This window comes from Hoplias malabaricus, chromosome Y, assembly GCF_029633855.1.
Source record: "Hoplias malabaricus isolate fHopMal1 chromosome Y, fHopMal1.hap1, whole genome shotgun sequence".
Classification (NCBI taxonomy): domain Eukaryota; kingdom Metazoa; phylum Chordata; class Actinopteri; order Characiformes; family Erythrinidae; genus Hoplias; species Hoplias malabaricus.
The window spans coordinates 77,054,251-77,069,066 of record NC_089820.1 but is presented as its reverse complement, the minus strand read 5'-3'; the positions used below and the strand labels follow the sequence as shown (position 1 = coordinate 77,069,066).

General features: G+C 39.7%; 1 pseudogene; it reads left to right on the top strand.

Moving 5' to 3' along the window:
• The window catches only part of LOC136678541 (polymeric immunoglobulin receptor-like), a 72,944-nt pseudogene that overhangs the window by 44,742 nt on the left and 13,386 nt on the right, over positions 1–14,816 (top strand).

Sequence of the window (14,816 nt, the reverse complement as noted above, 5' to 3'; positions counted from 1 at the left end):
AATGCTGTGGTTTTCTCTCACACACGACATCCTCGCGGTTTCACTTTTGCACCACATATCTCAGTCAGTGTGGTGCAGCACTAATTTGTGCATCTGTAGAGCCAGGAGCGGGCAATTTTCAGAGACCAGCGAACCCTTCTGACCAATCAGAGGACTCGTTAGGTACGTGTCGAACGCTAATGGCTGAGGTCTCCTGGTTCTGTCTGGGTTCAGTGACTGAGCGCCTCATACTGAAAACAAACATGGAGGACCGAGGGTCTGTGTAGAAAATGGAAAGGAAAACGGGAATTTACTCTTTATCATATTTCTGATGAAGAAAGTGGGATAGAGATCAAACCGGGAGTATCTGTTACTATGTAGCATGATTATGTGGAGATTATGAGGAAGTAAAATGTTTCCCTAGTGAAAAATCTTTAAAGCGAACCTGGGATTAATATCGCTGCAGGGGATGAGAGCAGAGAAATGGCAATCTGTCCCCAGTGACTGTAAGGTGAGATGGTTAGGTAAAGAGCAGAGTATGTAAACTACTGCATTTGGGTTAATATGGCACTCACTGTGTTCACATTAGGAGGAATGTTTGATGTTACTGTGGTGTGGAAAAATCAAATGCTTTTGTGTTTTTTAAGTGCTAATAAATACACAACCAATATATTTTGAATGTTTACACAGTTAAAGCACGGTTACAGTTTATTGGCTGAATTTAAAACATGAAATGTGGAACATATTGTGGAAAAGTATGTGGAATGCAACAGAGCATTTAAAAAAGACTGGTCTACTAAAAATAATATATAAATAATATATTGCTCATTTTAAAGCAGATAGTATACAACAGGACGACTAATGATCTCTTATGATCTCAAAATAGGATGAATGGGTTTTCAGCAGTGCACATATGACATATTTACATTAACAAGGATTATTTTTTCAACCTTTGAAATCACACAAAAGGACATTATTTTGAGGTGAATTCTTTGTTTTGTGTCTTTGCTGTTGATCTCATGAGGTTGTTTGTTGAGAAATACAGCTGAGTACAACTGGAATCAACACAGACAGAACAGAAACAATGAGCAATAGGCTGAAAAGTGTTAAAAATCCCATAATAATATGTGGTGTATTCTGCCTCACGTCTTATTTGTGCAAAATGTTGTTGTACAGCACTTCATCACCTCCAGCATCTGGTGAGAGCTGTAAAATGGGACAGATTTAGGAATAAAAGAGCATCTCAGCTTTTTCAGCAGCTAAAACCATGGTCAGACTAAGGAACCTCCATCAAAGTAACACTTATTGTCCTCAGATACATGACAACATCTCACCTACTTCAGGTTAAAATAGAGGTGTGATTTATAACAACAGCTTTATAAACGTTCACTTACAGGTTCATTTGTGGCATCAGTGGCTACATTGCTGTAGATCACCTCAGTTACTAGAGCCACTTCAAACGAAGGCTATGGACATTATTTACTCAGGATGAGTCAAACTGGTAATGTTTCAGTAATAGAACCATGTTTATATGCTTGTCAATGTAAAAAATGAAGACTTACCTTCTTTTTCTTACACACAGTAGTGTACATTTCTGCATCTTCACCTGTAGTGTTCTGTTTTATACACACACACACACACACACATACAGGTCTTTAAGTATTATGAGGACATCCCTTGCCAAACCAGTTAAAACGTGGTTTAGTGGGACCCACCTTTCCCTTTGCCCTACAGCGCTGCTGTAAACACCAAAAAAATCTCTCTTTTTACAGAACCCAAATATTACCTTAATTTGTTTCTACACAAATGTAAGCTCTTACTATGTCCACCTGACAACATGCTTGTATATGGGGACATCCTGAAAAGCTCCCGCCTACTGCAAGACTGTGGTTTGTGAGGTCATACCTACTTTACCAGGACACTGATTTAACAATACACAAAAAAGGCCATTTCACTGTATTATAAGGACAGAGGTGGTTTACTGGTACTTGATCACACACAAACACAAACATGACAGTTTGGTGCATTCCAAAGACACATGTGATTAAGCAGAACAGGTCCCTGTAAACCACAAACTCTGGACATGAGCATCTCACTTCTGTTAGTGTTAACTGCAGCTCCAGTTATAACAACAAAAAAAAAAGAATTAAACACATCTTTAATTAACATGCTGCATGTGTAAAACCAATCTTTTCTCAGATTGTTAAAGAACTAAGTGAACAAAAATCAAGCCCATGTCCTTGAAGTAAATCTTCATTTAGATTGAATTTTCCTTTTAAAGGTGATCCCTCTATTTCTAACAAAGTCTCTTATATTTTGTGCACTTCGGTCCTTCAACACAGGATCCTCAGCATCCTTGCACTGCTGACATTCTGCCATTGTGGCCAGTTTTCTTTTTGTTATGTGAGGCTTGAAATGTTTCATCACAGCCATCACCTCCTGTTTAGACCACAGTGTTCTTGTCCTCTTCTTAGAGTTTTCAACCTCTTCTGGGCTGTGATCAGTACACACTATCAAAGAAAATAAAAAGTCAGATTAACCAATTGATTACCATGGCAGAATAGACATTTCTGGGAATAGAATTAAAAAAATAAAATAAAGAAATTAAAACAATGGGGCAGATCATCTGATCATCTTTATTCCAAGCACAACACACACACAAGGATCATTTCCTCAAATAATGGCTTGGAAAAACAAATCATAACATTCATTCATTATACAGCTTATCCAGTTCAGGGTGACGGTGGGTCTAGAGCCTACCTGGAATCATTGGGCACAAGGCAGGAATATACCCCGGAGGGGGTGCCAGACCCTCACAGAACAGCACACACATTCAGTCACACACTCACACCTACAGACACTTTTGAGTCTCCAATCTACCTACCAACATGTGTTTTTGGACTGTAGGAGGAAACCAGAGCACCCGGAGGAAACCCACGCAGACAAAGGGAGAACACACCACCCTCCCCACAGACAGTCACCCGGAGGAAACCCACGCAGACACAGAGAGAACACACCACACTCCCCACAGACAGTCACCTGGAGGAAACCCACGCAGACACAGGGAGGACACACCACACTCCTCACAGACAGTCACCCGGAGGAAACCCATGCAGACACAGGGAGAACACACCACACTCCTCACAGACAGTCACCCGGAGGAAACCCATGCAGACACAGGGAGAACACACCACACTCCTCACAGACAGTCACCCTGGAGCGGGCATAAATGTTGGGGGAAAATAAATAAAGATAAACATTGAATGAGAAGGTGTACTGTACTAATATATATATATATATATAAACTCACTGGTCTGTCTTGGGGCACTCACAGCATCATCCACTGCCACATTGTCAGGTTCACTTTCATTGCTGTCTTCAGTTGCGTTGATCTCGTCTTAAAAGTATAAGCAAGTAAAATTGAGTTGGTTACTCATATTCTACTTTACATTAGTTAAACGTTATGCAAGATATCACTGCTGCTGAATCAAAACCTTGTATTTCCCACTTATAATTCAAGTGTAACAGGATTTTATTACAAAAAAATTAGGATGATGTATTTTGAAGTAGGAGTTACTGTTCAACTCACTGCCACTGAAAGACCTACAAGTAAGATAACATCTATCAGAAAATATCTGTTGACCGCCCTGCTGTAACTGAGTCACTGGCACAGTTTAATTCTTCTTTTCAACAGCAACAACAGCTTTGAGTTCTGTCTCTACATCTGAGAAAACCAGCATCAGTGAGACCACATTGGGTATGATCACTAAGCAGGTTAGAAATAAACCAGTTAAATAAATTGGCACTAACCCCCTAGCCAGGGTTATATTACTAAAGTGGAATGCCCTTCCACTAACGACATACTCTCCCCTAACCCCCTAACCATTTAAGGTGGAACTGGGTGAACTACAACGATTTTCAAAAAATCACCTAGCAGATCCAAAAAGAGTTAGCAAGATTGTTCCAGTGCAGGATGAAAGTTAGGCCCCGCCCCTATCAATGGCTGGGCGGGGCTATCGCCCTATACGGCCTGCAAAAAAAATTATGAAAATATTCTATGGGATTTTACAGTGAAAAATTTGGTCTATTTTGGCACTTTGAATTAGCATAACCCCGCCCAGGAATGTGATAAATCGATAAAATAGAAGGTGAGCACGAATCAGGACAATTTCGATCGATTGCATGCAACTTCCACGAATGCTATATGGGTCCTTACTAGGGGGTTAGGGGAGAGTATGTTGTTTGTGGAATCTAGTTCCTCAAATGATCTATGTTAATTAAAGATGATCAATCAGTTAAGATATAGTGTGTGTGTCTGTGTGTGTGTGTGTGTGTGGGGGGGGGGGGTCTAGGGGCTCAAAATGACCCTCAGAGTTACCGGAAATTGTTAGGGAGTTAGGGGAAAGTATGTCTGTATGTCTAAAACAAACAGACAGTATGTCTAAAACAAATAGACAGGAACACTGTGCTAGAAAAAAACAAAGGAACAAATAAAAAACTAGAGGTCCAGGAGGAAACACGAGATGTTGCGCCACTGAAACCCCCGCCCCCCGATCCGCGTCTTTCCTGCTTCAAGCGAGGCCGTCGATATGGTAAATGCGTGGGTCCCAAGGTGATGCTATGGTGAAGGAGTTGACTGCTAAGCTGTTGGTAGTGGGATGTTAAGAGAGCAGTCTCCCACAGCAGTATACATTGGACTCTATGGAGCTCCGTAGGCCGTGAATGGAAAACAATATATTTTGACTTCCACCTTTATAAACAATTCCACCTTAAGAAACCCAGAATTGTATTGAGATGTCCACATTAAACAATGACCACTGTAAACAAAGGTACAAATGTTGAAATAACAGCCAGTATATTTTGAACAAGGTATTTTTTTTTTAAATCCACCTTAAGAAACCCTGGATAATTAAGACGTCCACCTTAAAAATGTCTTAGAAAAAGTCTTAGAGACTGCCTAGACACTCAGGCTATCGAGTTGGTGTAAAAAAAAATGTAAGTTTGAGTGAGAATTGATGGTGTAATGATGAGTTGAAAACAGGAGAGATTTGTATAAGCCTGTTTTCTGAAAATACATTGAACTCTATGGGAGCTGAAACCCTCCCAGTGCCGAACAAACCTTCATAACTCAAGAACCGTCCCCCGTAGTTCCTCGCAGGCCAAAAGAGTCTTAAAAGCATAAAAAGATGGCCAATACATTTTAAATACCACCTTAAGAAAAATTTCACCTTAAGAAACCCACAACCCAAAATTCAAAGGTGGTAATATTTCAAAGTCTGATTAGACAGATTTGATTCCATACTTCTGATGTGTATTTTATGCACATTTGATATTAAGAGCAGCATTAAGAAATATTTCTATTCTCTGAGTTTATACGTATGTTCTGTGTCTGAGCCCCAAAGAAGGAAATGTTTAGGGCAAGGAACCTGTAAGGATCTCTCTCTCTCTCTCTCTCTCTCTCTCTCCTCTCTCTCTATCCTCTCTCTCTCCCTCTGTTTGCTCTTGAAGCCCTTACAGTTGGTAAGATGCTGTTGTTTGGTGAAATAAAAAGTATTTAAAACTCTAGACCGTGCCTGGCAGTGATTCTTCTTCATCACCCACAACACCCCATAAGAAAGGCACAACACTTCAAAAACAGTATTTTGTCTGAAATTTACATGTGTGAGAAAGAGGAAATGTCTCTACCATTTAAAATTTAAATGAAGTCTGTAGGTGAAAGTATAAGGAAATTATTGCGAAATGTTCGGCACAAAATTGAAAAAGAAAAAAAAATAATTTCAATGCATTCCTATGGGAGCGTACCCACTCTCCGAACAAATGTTTATAGCTCGGAAAGATTTTCCCAAATCACTTAACTGTACATACCGTTGCGACAAGGAGACACTGGGGATCGATCTGGTATAAAAAAATCAGCAGATTGAGTGTGAATTGAGCGTGTTATAATGAGTTAAAAACAGGAGAAAAATTTAGAAACCGCACTCTGAGCCACTCCGAAAAAACATTGAACTCTATGGGAGCTGAAATAATATGATCTCTCTCTCTCTCTCTCTCTCTCTCTTTCTTTGCTCTTGAAGCCCTTATGGTTGGTAAGATGCTGTTGTTTGGTGAAATAAAAAGTATTTAAAACTCTAGACCGTGTCTGGCAGTGATTCTTCTTCATCACAGACAACACCCCAGAAGAAAGGCACAACACTTCACTTAATGAAATGTCTCTAAGGCTAAACTAGGATTGATAGCCGTGCTGGGGATGAGAGCAGAGAAATGGCAGTCTGTCCCCCAGTGACTGTGTGAGATGAGATGGTTAGGTAAAGAGTTAATAAATACACAACCCAGAAAACAAATTTTTACATATTTACACACTTAGAGCTTTGATACATTTTTTTTCTGAATTAAAAACAATGAATGTGGGACATTAGGGGAAAAGTTTGTTAAAGGCAACAGAGTCTGGTGAACAGAAAACATATGTATAATACTTTGTTAATTTTAAAAGCAGATAATATTCAAACGTTAAAAAAGTTGCAGCACAGAGTCTGTCTATAGCATACATTCAAGAATAAATATTGATCAGGATGGAATACAGGCTGGACTCTGAGGATGACTAAAGATCTCTTATGGTCTCAACACAGGAAGAATGAGTTTTCAGCAGTGCACATATTACATATTTACATTGATGTATGTAACATACATGTGGGTATACTACAGTGGTTAAAACACCCGCTAAGTTACACTGACCACTATGATGAGGGTTCTTATTTTGACCTTTGAAATCACACAAAAGGACAGTTATTTTGAAGGGAATAATTTGTTTTGTTTGTTTGCCATTGATTTCATCTGGCTGTTTGTTGAGAAATACAGCTGTGTACACCTGGAATCAACACAGACAGAAAAGCAACAATGAGCAGAAGCCTGAAAAGTGTTTGTGTTAAAAAACAAAACAAAAAACAAAATAAAAACATAATATAATGTGGTGTATTCTGCCTCACTTCTTATTTGGGCAAAATATTGCCGTACAGCATTTCATCATCTCCAACATCTGGTGAGAGCTGTAAAATGGGACAGATTTAGAAGCGAAAGAGGATATAAGCTTTTTCAGCAGCTAAAATCGTGGTCAGACTAAGGAACCTCCATCAAAGTAACTCTTACTGTCCTCAGAAACAAATCGGATTCCAAAAAAGTTGGGACACTAAACAAATTGTGAATAAAAACTGAATGCAATGATGTGGAGGTGCCAACATCTAATATTTTATTCAGAATAGAACACAAATCACAGATCAAAAGTTTAAACTGAGAGAATGTATCATTTTAAAGGAAAAATATGTTGTTTCAAAATTTCATGGCATCAACAAATCCCAAAAAAGTTGGGACAAGGCCACTTTTTACCACTGTGTGGCATCCCCCCTTCTTCTTACAGCACTCAACAGACGTCTGGGGACAGAGGAGACCAGTTTCTCAAGTTTAGAAATAGGAATGCTCTCCCATTCATGTCTAATACAGGCCTCTAACTGTTCAATCGTCTTGGGCCTTCTTTGTCGCACCTTCCTCTTTATGATGCGCCAAATGTTCTCTTTAGGTGAAAGATCTGGACTGCAGGCTGGCCATTTCAGTACCCGGATCCTTCTCCTACGTAGCCATGATGTTGTGATTGCTGCAGAATGTGGTCTGGCGTTATCTTGTTGAAAAATGCAGGGTCTTCCCTGAAAGAGATGCCGTCTAGATGGGAGCATATGTTGTTCTAGAACCTGAACATAGTTCTCTGCATTAATGGTGCCTTTCCAGACATGCAAGCTGCCCATGCCACAAGCACTCATGCAACCCCATACCATCAGTGATGCAGGTTCCTGAACGGAGCGTTGATACTTGGGTTATCCTTGTCCTCTCTGGTCCGGATGACATGGCGTCCCAGTGTTCCATAAAGAACTACAAATCGTGACTCATCTGACCACAGAACAGTCTTCTATTTTGCCACACTCCATGTTAAAAGACCCCTGGCCCAGTGCAAACGTCTGAGCTTGTGGAGCTTGCTTAGAAATGGCTTCCTGGCGGATGGCACGGTGGATTGTGTTCACTGACAATGGTTTCTGGAAGTATTCCTGAGCCCATTCTGTTTTTTCCTTGACAGTGGCATTCCTGTTTGAGGTGCAGTGATGTTTAAGGGCCTGGAGATCACAAGCATCCAGTAGAATTTTATGGCCTTGAACCTTATGCACAGCAATTGTTCCAGATTCTCTGAATTGTTTGATGATATTATGCACGGTTGATGATGATAACTTAAAAGTCTTTGCTATTTTACACTGGGTAACACCATTCTGGTATTGCTGCACTATTACGAATTAAATATTGACATTTTATGACATGGCGGCACGGTGGCTTAGTGGTTAGCATGTTCGCCTCCCAGCGCTGGAATCTTGCGTTCAAGTCCCATCTGGGTGGAGTTTCCATGTTCTCCCCGTGTCTGCGTGGGTTTCCTCCGGGGTCTCCAGTTTCCTCCCACAGTCCAAAAACGCGGAGGGTAGGTGAATTGGCTTCCTGGTGTGTGAATGAATGTGTGTGAGCCCAGATATGGATTAGCGCTCTATCCTGGGTTAAACCCTAGTGCCGGATGCAGTCCTCCAGGTGGACGGTCGTTCCTGATTGAGAGTACGCTGTGCGCGTTTGGCTGCCGCTTCTCCCCAGTGTGTGTGTGTGGATTGAGCATTCTGAGCAGTGTGGATTGTAAAGCGTCCTTGGGTGTCTAGAAAGGCACTATATAAGTGTAAAGATACATACATACATTTGCCGTCTCCACATCATTGCATTCAGTTTTTTTCACAATTTGTTTAGTGTCCCAAATTTTTTGGAATCCGGTTTGTACATGACGACATCTCACCTACTTCAGGTTAAAATAGAGGTGTGATTCAGAGATAACAGCTTTATAAACGTTCACTTACAGGTTCATTTGTGGCATCAGTGGATACATTGCTGTAGATCACATCAGTTCCCAGAGCCACTTTGGACAAAGGCTGTGAACATTATTTATTCAGGATGAGAAAATCTAGTACTGATTCTGTAATAAAATCATGTTTATATGTTTGTCGATATAAAAAAGAAATACTTACTTTCTTTTTCTTAAACACAGTAGTGTACCTATCTGCATCTTCAATTGTAGTGCTCTGTTTCATACAGACAGACACACGTATATATACACACACACAGCACCAATGACAAAATCCACAATGATACACGATACTAATTATGTGTTTGAACACTAGAACTCAAACAACATAAAGCCACCCATAACTCACAGCACTTACTGTGTAAATTGCTGAGTTACTGCTCCTCTCTGTGGTCTCTGTTTGATTTGCTTCTGAATGAGTGGATCACATTACAAAGGTAGGTGTAAAACAGTGTACATTTGGTTAAAAAGCCTGAGCCTATAAAAAATGTCAGAATTGTACTTACTGATATGTTTTCTTGATATGAAGCTTATGACACAGATCAGGAACAGCAGCAATCCGAGGCCCACAGGTAGTAGAGTCCAGATAAGCTTTGAGTTTCCATTGCTGCAGTAAATAAAGTCAAAGGACCTTTGTAAATTGTTCATTAAAGAGACCCACAATGAAGCATGTAAAATTCATTATCACACAATAACGCCTTAAAGCACTAACAGACTGACATCGGATATCCTTCCTGTGTATAATTACAACCACACAATAATATCATTTTCAGTGCACAACCAATTTCTATATTATGTATGAAATACATGCTCTTGTTGTCAGTTGAGTTATTTACATATTCAGAAGAATCTTCTGCAGAGGAAGCAGTTTTTACTGAAGAAACAGCTGTTTTTTCTGCTAGAAGCATAAGAAAAAATGTATACAGAGGTGTGAATATACAGGTTGAATCAAAAGTCAAATGACACTCATTTACTTTGTTTGATATTGCTACATGACCACGTTCCCATTGGAAAAACTTTTCCCCTTGATCCAAAATGACTACCTTCACAGTGGTAGCTTTGTTCCGAACCTAGCCTAAAAGATAGGCTCGCTCACATATTACTTGCTGACATATTCAGATAAAAGTATGTCCTGCACCTTTTGACTCACCCTGTACAACAGGCTTTAAAGGCTAACTAAAGGAGATTTAACTACACAAATGGTTTATTTGATGGAAAGACCAGCTACACTTTCCAAATGGCATCCAAACACTAGTCAAAGCCAAGGAATATTCATCCACCCATTGTCTGTATCTACTTATCCAGTTCAGGGTCGCTGTGTGTCTAGTGCCTACCTGGAAGCACTGGGCCTAAAGGGGGAATACATCATGGACCGGGTGGCAGTCCTTTAGAGGGCGACACACACTCACACCTATGGACACTTTTGAGTAGTCGATTCACCTACCATTGTGTGTTTTTGAGGTAGGAAACCAGAGCACCTGAGGAAACCCACAGAGACACGGGGAGAACACACCAACTTGTCACATTCACCCAAAGCAGGTCTTGAACCCACAACCTGTGATAGAAGCACTACATAACACTACAAGATAAACCCATAGATGACTCAGGCCTTCAGCAATGCACACACAGTCCACAGGGCAATTCATAATGGAGCATTATGTAATATATAATGTTAGATGTGTTAAAGTGGAATTTATTTTCTAGAACTGATAATCTAATATCGAAACCTGACCTCACTAATATTCTTATAACTAAAGGCAATGATGTTTTTACAGCAATGTTCTCTCCAGTGTAAAGCCTTCCTTAAACATAGTTCCTCCAGAAATTAATCTCTGACCTAAGGCTGTTAGAGCTTACACTGTTAAACATTTCCATTTTGTATACGTTTCTTACTTCATTTCACCCTTGGTTGGCACTTGTACGTCTTAGGGAAGTGTTGTTTTTCAGAAAATACCATTGCAGTTTTGCAAAAAAGCACAGGGCAAAAGTACTTCACTACTCACTGATTTGCTGTTGTTGAGGGTTCATTTTTAGTTGTTGGGACACCTAGAAAAACAAATATTAATTGTTTTAATTTATTAATTTAATCAATTCTAACACAAGATTGTGATCATACCTGATGTGGTCTCACTGATACTGGTTTTTACAGTTGAGGATATTGTAGTCACAGCTGTTGTTGCTGTTGAAAATGAGAAATGACATTATTCAAGGGTCATAAGAGATCTACAGATATACATCCATTGCAGTCTGGTTCTGGGCAGTGTTTCAGATACAAATAATCTTACTTGTAGGTCTTTCAGTGACAGTGAGGTGAACAGTAACTCCCACTTCTCCTGCACTGAACCAGTACCAGCCAGCATCACTCTTCTTCAGTCCACTCATGTCCACACTGACTGCTCCTCTCACATCATCACTGATCTGCACTGATGAATTCTGGGTTGTTAAGCAGCTCCAGTCTCTAAATCTGCACCACTGCTTCTGTTTATTCTTATAATCAGTTCTGTAGAGACACTGGACACTGACACTGCCCCCCTCCTGACCACTCACTCTGCTGTTTATCACAGACACAGCAGGATCTGAATAAAGAGGCAGAGAATGAGTGCTGTAAACACGTCCTCCATCAAACAAGCTTTAAGTTACAGTGAACAGGTTCTACTTCACACAGAGAGACTTCTTACCTGCACTGACCGTCAGGGACAAATAATCACCGTCATCTGAACCGCCTTTGATATCCACAGCGCACCAATAATATCCAGAGTCAGAGTCTTGGAGACTGTTGAGTTCCACAGTAAACATATTCTGGGTCGGATCATCAGTGACTGATGTTCTTCCACTTGTGTTTGTATGGGCTACTATTCCACAGGAGCTCCAGTAATACCCCTTACACCAGTATTTAGGGTTTGATTTGTATTTTTCATCATAAAAACATGGAATAGTGAGAGATCCTCCACTTTTTACAGCTAAATCTTTCAGTGTCTTCACACTCTCAGACTCTACAGAGAAGAAGTCAAATGGTACAACAGTGTTACTCCGACTCAGGAACTGCTTCAGAACTATATCAGAGGAATAAACTGGTCATAACTGAGCAAACACATTTCACCCTCGTCCTAAATGTTATTATTCAGTATCCACTCTGCACCCTGGAGCAGGTGAGTTAATCAAAGTGTATTTAAAGCAGTGAGAGAGTGAAGAACACACCTCCAGTGCACAGGAATGATGCAGCATTGATCTTACCTGAGATGTAGAGGAAGAACACAGAGAGAATTAAAGAACTCATGAGGGAGTAGAAGTGCATCTTTCTGTAAGAGGCTCCAGAGACAAATACTCTTCCTGCCTCTGAGTGAAGTACATTTGACTGAAGTGTTCTTCCTGTTTCTGAACCTCTCCTGCTCTAAATAGACTGGTTAAAAATATTGATTGTTGTTTGATCATTTGATGATTCTGTGATGTTACAGTGAGTTAATTAAAATATTTATTTATGTGAATTCTTAAAACATAAATAAATAAAATATTAATTTAGGTTCATTTGAACTGGTTTAAAATGTTAGCCTAGTTTCTGATCTATATATTTTATTTAAAAATAAGAAATGAATGATTGTGAGAGTTCTCATTATCAGAAATTGAAAACATTGCTCCTTTGTTTGTCTCAAATCCGTCAAAAGTTGGGGGGTAAATAAAGTAAGTCACTTCACCTCATTTCAAATATACAGACCCTGTGCTGACCTCTGACCCTGCTGAAAGTGTTTACTCAGACCTCCAGTACTTGTCCATGGAGCAATGGAAGATGGTAGCCTGGTCTAATGAGTCGACATTTTTACATCATGTGGGCAGCCAGGTGTGTGTGTTTTACCAAAAATAAAACCAATAATTAAACTTTGACGCTCTGTATATATATCATAGTAAATTTATGCATTTTCAAGAAAATAAAACTTCTTAATTGAGTTTAGAAACGTAACCAGTTTTCTTTGGTTAAAAGTGTTTTATTCCACAAAAGGACCACATTTAACAACTGGGGCATGTATCAAATATTTGTACTTTGCAAAATAGTAAAAACATACTGAACATTTCTAAGAAATTCTGTCAATATTGTTTTCTTTTTATAACAACATCTGAGTTACTGAAGGAATAAAGTGAGAGGGTTTATCACGATTTGTGGAACAGGCCGTGTCCAGAAACCTTAAATGTTACTGCATTTTCCTACAGACCCTTCTCTATTCCTCAGTCCTGTGTCTGAATACTGGAGGAGATGAGAGAAGCTGCTCAAATCCCACTGAAGCAGCTTCCAGTGAAGGACACATCAGTGAACACTACCCAGAAAAACAGTTACACATTTCAGAGTGACCTCACTGTGTTCAAGCCTAGAGAGGACGGAGCATTCTGTAATTGGTGTATGTTGCACTCGATAAAGAATATAAGGTGTGTAGTTTAAGGCTGTGTGAGTAAGCCCTGTTAAATGACTGTGATTGGCTGTAGGGGAATTAAGGGGTTTCTTTCAAGCCAATATTGTGATAGGTTTAGGTTTGATGTTGGATACGTCATCAATTTACACACTCTTTGTTCAACAGTCCATAACTGCCCATGAAGACTACAGTGCTTTCATGTGCCTCACTTCGCACGTTGCCATTTAAAAGAGTTGGCGGATATTGCAGTGTTCCGTGAGGACCACAAAGACCCTGTTATCCAAAGCTCCATGAGAGGAAGGGGAAGACCAACCAGAATAAACAGTTTTATTTATAGTTGTGTGACAAACATGGCGGAAAAAAATATAAAGATGTAAATATATTTATCAGATGAGTTCTGCTTAGTTATTTATGAGATGTGTTCTGCTTTTAATTTGAACAGAGCTACTGTAGAAAACCAGTGTAAAAATACAAACAGGTGCCTGTATATTACACGTCTGTCCCAAATGCAGCGTCTGAAGAAAAATAAATACTTCAGTTTTATAGTCTGTTACTGCCCCCTGTTGGTGATTTGTAACGGTTGCAGTTGTAATGTAATCAATTAACCGGAGTTTAAGAGAGTACCGTTTACAGATGTAGGCTAATACATTGCTAGGAGCCTTGCCCAAGAACTCACTTTAGTGTGACTCTATATAACCTCTATATGATGATCTTTCCCCTTCACTCAGCACAATGCTGTGACACTCTGGTAAATACTGTGTTTAAATGAAAACATTCATCCATGTGTTTGAGTGTAGGACCCTGCACTGATCCAGTCAGCAGCAACAAGAGCTGAAAACAGGAAGAAACTCTGAGGTGGGGCTGCAGAGGCAGGAAGAGTATTTGTCTCTGGAGCCTCTTACAGAAAGATGCACTTCTACTCCCTCATGAGTTCTTTAATTCTCTCTGTGTTCGTCCTCTGTATCTCAGGTAAGATCAATGCTGCATCATTCCTGTGCACTGGAGGTGTTCTTTGTGTTGTTCAGTTTTCACTGCTTTAAATGTGCTTTAATACCCTTTTATCACAGTGTCGCTTCAGTCTAAAAGACTCATTCTCTTCACTCTACAGTGACACTGATGTGTTTTCTGATGTGTTAATTAATAATCTCATAATAAAAGAAGAAGTGTGAATAAACCTATAGACACCCTGTATTGTCCTCTATTGGAGGGGATTTCTCTGTACATGTTTCTGCACCAACCACACAGGCAAAAATAGTTTTTAGTTGAAGGAAACATTTGCTTTTAGTAACACTGTCTCTACTGGAAACAAAAAGAGAGACGTCATAATGCATGCGCAGGCATTGAATAACGTGTCTGTCCTTGAAGATTTCTGATCAGTGGCAGTGCTCGCACTATAACTGCTGCTGTTCTATAAAATAAGAGACATTGTATTGATGAAAGGGACAGACTGTAATAAACTGTAATAACGTTCCTTTTATAACAAACAACTGGGCAGATGGAACTCC